Here is a 5,462-nt window from a genome sequence, read left to right as displayed (position 1 = left end):
TTTTTTCTTCGTACCTAAACCTAGAGAAAAGTTGAGAGAAATCTTGCTTTGTAATTATTATAATATTTATTTCAATCATATTTTTAGTATATTTAATTGAATATAATTAATTCTAATTATTTATATAATTAATATAACATGTCATACACCATTACAATTATACTCTTAATATTCTTAAGAATAATTATATCAGTAGGAATAATAAGAACTAATAGAATCAAAATGATTACCTGTAATCACACTAATTATTATTGACAAATAATATTTATTAATATTAAATTATAAAAATTACAAATTTTCTGTTATTTATGTAATTATGTAATTGTCAATATGTAATTAGAATAAGTATACTATATTTAATTACAATATTTAATAATTAATTAATACCACTACATAATTATCACAATTTCTCTTAATTAAAACAAATATAAATAATGCCATAATAATTAATTGTTACAAAAAATTTACTATAAAAAAAGGGAAAATCTCCTTATCCCATATTTTTAACTTCTATATCTCATGAGACCCAAAAATTGAAAATATTACTTGTATTCAAAAAGTCACCATCGTTTCTATCTTACACTCCCTAGACCCTTTTGACCATACATTTTTTACCCGAACAAATACTAAAATGACACCATATTCAAACTCCATCTCTCTTTTTGCTTCTCGGTGAGTTTACCAACCAAGGGGTTTAGCTTAAGCTCGAACACGAGCACACCTTCTTATGTGTGAGAGAGAGATGGAGTTTTAGAGAGAGAGAGATGGGAGTTTGGGTTTTAGAGAGAGATGAAGTTTTAAAGAGAGAGAGATAAAGTATGAGTTTTAGGGAAAGATGGATTTCGAGAGAGAGAGACGATGATGTGAGAGAGTGAGATAGAATTTGGGTTTTAGAGAGAGATAGAGTTTTGAGAGAGAGAGAGGATGATGTGTGAGAGAGATGGAGTTTTGAGAGAGAGAGAGAGGATGATGTGTGAGAGAGATGGAGTTTTAGAGAGAGAGAGATAGAGTCATGTCATAAGTTGTTGAGGTCAATAATATATAGTCTTTTTTGGGGTACGATCTCTTCAACCCATGTGATACCGTCAAAAAAGAAAATTTCGAATTTGCGTTCTTTGTGAGCTTGCAAAGAGAGTCCCAATGGAGAGTAGAAACCATCGAAAGGTGAGGTCTAAGAGTTAAAAAACTCAAAATTCAATTTATTTTTTTTTTCTTTTCAATTAATCATCTAGTGATTTTTAAGTAATTTCTAAAATTTTGAATAAAAAATCTTTCCAAATTAATCTTCTACTTGAAGGATTATGCATACAACATGCCCATGCGGGAGCATAGTAAACACATTCTTCCAAAATGCATGCGGCGAGTTTTATCCACTACGAATGCACCTCAAAACTCCATCGGACCTCAAAACTCCATCGGAAAAGGTAGTTTTAAGTTGAAAAGCCCTTTGATTCATCGAGATGTATGATAATAAAAAATAAAAAGATTTTAAATATCAGAAATAGTATATTTTACAACATATTATCTACACGATCCATTTTCAAGATTTTCATATGTTTATAGATCTACTTGATTTTAACCACTTTTTGAAATTTAAAATTTTATAATTAGATATAAAATTAAATTTTGAGATAATCCTAAGAACATTTTACATCAAAATTATATACCATGATAAAATTTGAAGGCGCACTTTACCTCTAGGGCACCTTACCTCTACAGCTGCGAATGCATCCGTATGCCAACTGCACCCTTAATGTGGCCATGAGTTTTGTCACCAGGAAAAGTGTTCTGTGAGTGTGCTGGTCAAGAGCCCGTGGACTCTTCAATGTCCATCTTAGTGTTTGCAAAATCGCACCGGAACGGTTAACCGGACATTAGGCTGAGAGCGGTTAGAACCGGAACCGGACTAAGACGGTTAACTGGACTAATTGGTCCGGTGGATTTTTTTTTTTTTAAAAAAGGACAAAAACATTAAAAAAAAAAAACTTAGATTAAGTGTTTATTACCTTATTACCTACATTTATCTTACCAAAAAAATTGAAACAACTTTTTACAAAAATTAATACATGAATACTAGGGAGATATGCAAGACAATTTATAATTTCACATTAATTTAATTGATAGATTTACAAAGTCCAACTAACAATGGCTAACAGTAATGAGAGTGGTAAGGGAGGTCAGGGTACTCTTGTGTTTTTCTAATGTATTTTCTTTGTTTCTCTATTACAACAAAAGTTTTGAAGTAGTCATATTAACCGTTCATTATTACATTCAACAATTGAGCAGCAAAGTAAACTGCTATATCAACCGTCCTTACGACAAAATAAAAAAATGGTAAGAAGGAATTGAGCATTATTGATCTTAAGTAAATATGATTACATTCATCTATTGAGCAGAAAAGTAAACTACTATATCAGCAGTCCTTATGACACAATAAAAAAATCGTAAGAGGCAATTGAGCATTATTGATCTTAAGTAAATATCAGAATCCAAGACAATTATTTAAAAGCAAGATCAAATTTTTTTTATAATAAAAAAATTTGAAATTGTAAATGTTTCTGCCAACACAATTATAATCCCATTTCCATTACACAATTATAATCGCAAATCCATTATTACAACGATTACAATTACAATCCCATTTCCATTATTACCAACATAACTATATCATGCACTTAAAAAAAAAGAAAAAAAAAAAAAAAAAAAAAAAAGGAGCAAAAGTAAGACGGACATTGAGTAAAATAAATTTGTAAAAAATAATATTCAGAAAATAATTTTATTAACTTAATAATATTGAGTAAAATTAATTTTTTTTTGAAAAATTGGTTTCTCAAAAATCCCTAAAATTGAGCAACATTTCAAGCAAAAACGACCTTCAATCTTTAGAAAATCGAACAAATCAATACAAAATCTTTGTAAAGGCTTTTTATTTAATTTTAACAAAAAAACATTTAGTATTTTTATTTAATTTTAAAAATCACAGAAATTTTAGACCTATGAAATTTTCATGACATCAAGCAAGAAATAAATTCATATAAATTTTTTGACTCAATTATAAATTAACATACCTATTTTATATGACAGATGAAGCCTTGATTATCAAAATCCATAAATCAATTTGATAAAAAAAGACCAGTAAATTGATCCAAAATCTATTTTTTGGATCGAACATGAGTTCTTCGAGCATCAAATTTTGAGGCCAAAATCAACCCCAAATATATTGTTTTTTTAACAAATTGAAACATGGATATGTAACTAATTCGATTATGACTCAAAACCCTCAACTTTAATCAATAATAGTTACCTATTAAAGATGAAATTAACGAAATGGCAGATCACATTAGTGTTCTTCGAGCAGCTCGAATACAGGTTCTTCGAGCAGCTCGAATACAGGTTCTTCGAGCAAATTTTAATGCCAAAATCAACTCCCTATATCTTGTTTGTTGAACAAATTGAAACAGAGATATGGGAACCAATTCTATTATGATTCAAAACTCTCAAATTTCATCAATAGTTGTTACCTATTGAAGAAGAAAATGGTGAAATTGTATAAATTTCAAAAGGTTAAAAAATCCACCACTTCAATCCACAAGAACTATTGTTGTTTTTATCTGTGATGGCAATTATGTTATTTTATAGACAATCAATAATGGTTTACAACACTAAACCACCAATAATGGTTTACAACACTAAACCACCAAAGAGGCCAAAAATGGCAAAAAAATCGAATAAAAAAAAGCAAGAAAATTTGATTCACAAGTCATGCTACAAATAACGCGCTCCATTTCAAAAACGGCAATTATTTCATTTTGCCGGTTTTTTTTGCCAAAAAACACCGTTTTAACAGAAAACCGGTTTGTTTATATCAAAACCAGTAGGTTAGAGATAAATATGGCCTGTTCGACCCCTAACCGGCTGGTTTTGGTCCGGACATTTTATGGGGTGATACCCTGGGTCCTTAGAACCCCAAAATCACCCCTAACCGGACTCGGAACCCTAGCGGTTTCGAGCTAGCCGGCTGGTTCCGGTTCCAGCGGGTTTTTCTAACAGTGGTCCATCTTTAAGATGGATGTTGTGAAATGCGCATGGTGTTAAATTAGATATGGATGGTGCCAAAAATATCTTTAAAAAAAGCACATTCTAAAATTCAATTTTGGTAAATGGTTTGATAGGGCTGCTACCTTATCAAAATAAATAAAGCCTCACATCATAACTCATCAAAAATTACAATTCAAACATTGCAAAACCTTTACATTGATCGTCTCGGCTTGAACATTATGATTGTTAAAAGAATTAGGATTTTAAGACCTAAAAATTGTGTATATTATAACAAATTATCTAGGCCATTCATGTCACTCTAAATATAAGAGTTTATAGATCTATGAGATCTATACAATTTTTTGAGTTTCAAATTTTATTTTTTATATTGAAAATTGATTTTAAATCCATCATGAAGATTCCGTTACCGAAAGTGCTTTCCATATGGGGATTTGAGGTCAGGCTTTATTTTGTTTTCATAAAGCCTAGTCCTCAAATAAGCTTCATCCTTCAATTTTTTTTTTTTTTTTGATTTTTATGATAAGCTTGGCTATCCTTAAAATATGGGCGCGGTTTGTATAGAGCCTAAGCTCTACGCAATCAAATTACAACCAACCTTCAAATATGTTGAGAAATGTGATTTCAATACTAAAAATCTTTGTGATATCTTTAAAATATATTTCATCTTTATGTATAAAGTTTAAAGCTTCAAAAATAGTGTAGATCGACAAATCTATGAAAACCTTGAAAATTTTGAAAATTGACGGTCCAAAAATGCATTACAAAATACACTATTTCCAAAACTTGAAATCAAAATTTTTCTCATGTCCATGTATCTTGATGTCGAGATGATCAATTTGAGGATATTTGGGCGTCAAAACAACCTCTTCTAATGAAAATTTTGATGTAGGCTTTAATTTAATTGTTTAGAACCTCGGCTCTATATAAAATTGTCCTTTAAAATATTGGATTAAAAATCCCTTCTTACCTTATGGTGAGTTCTAGACGGGGGCCGCACGTGTACACATGAGTCCTCTTACTCATAAAAACCCATTCTTAACTAAATGGATGGCACATTATGTAGAAATTGGGACCTACCAAAAGAATAGACACAAGTGCTATACTCCACTTTTTCCATCTCCATCCATCCATTGAATGGACAAAGATAGACATACATCTCCGATGGTCAATGATCCATGTTACTTATATCCGGATGAATCATAAGAACAATGGACGGCGATAAACATACATCTCCAATGGTCAATGTTCCATGTTACTTATCTCCCGGTGAATCATTAAGAAGGTGATGTCATGAATCGATGTCATCTGACCGACCTTTTCCCAAAAGCAAAAACCAAGGGATCGAACTCCCTCCCAATCGTGTGGTTGTTAAAGTCTGACGTCTACTATTCTCCAGTGAAGGG

The sequence above is a fragment of the Amborella trichopoda genome, chromosome 12 (genome assembly GCF_054954075.1).
Source record: "Amborella trichopoda isolate Santa Cruz 75 chromosome 12, AtrichopodaSantaCruz75HAP2 v2.0, whole genome shotgun sequence".
Classification (NCBI taxonomy): Eukaryota; Viridiplantae; Streptophyta; class Magnoliopsida; order Amborellales; family Amborellaceae; genus Amborella; species Amborella trichopoda.
Note: the sequence above shows the minus strand (reverse complement) of the source record.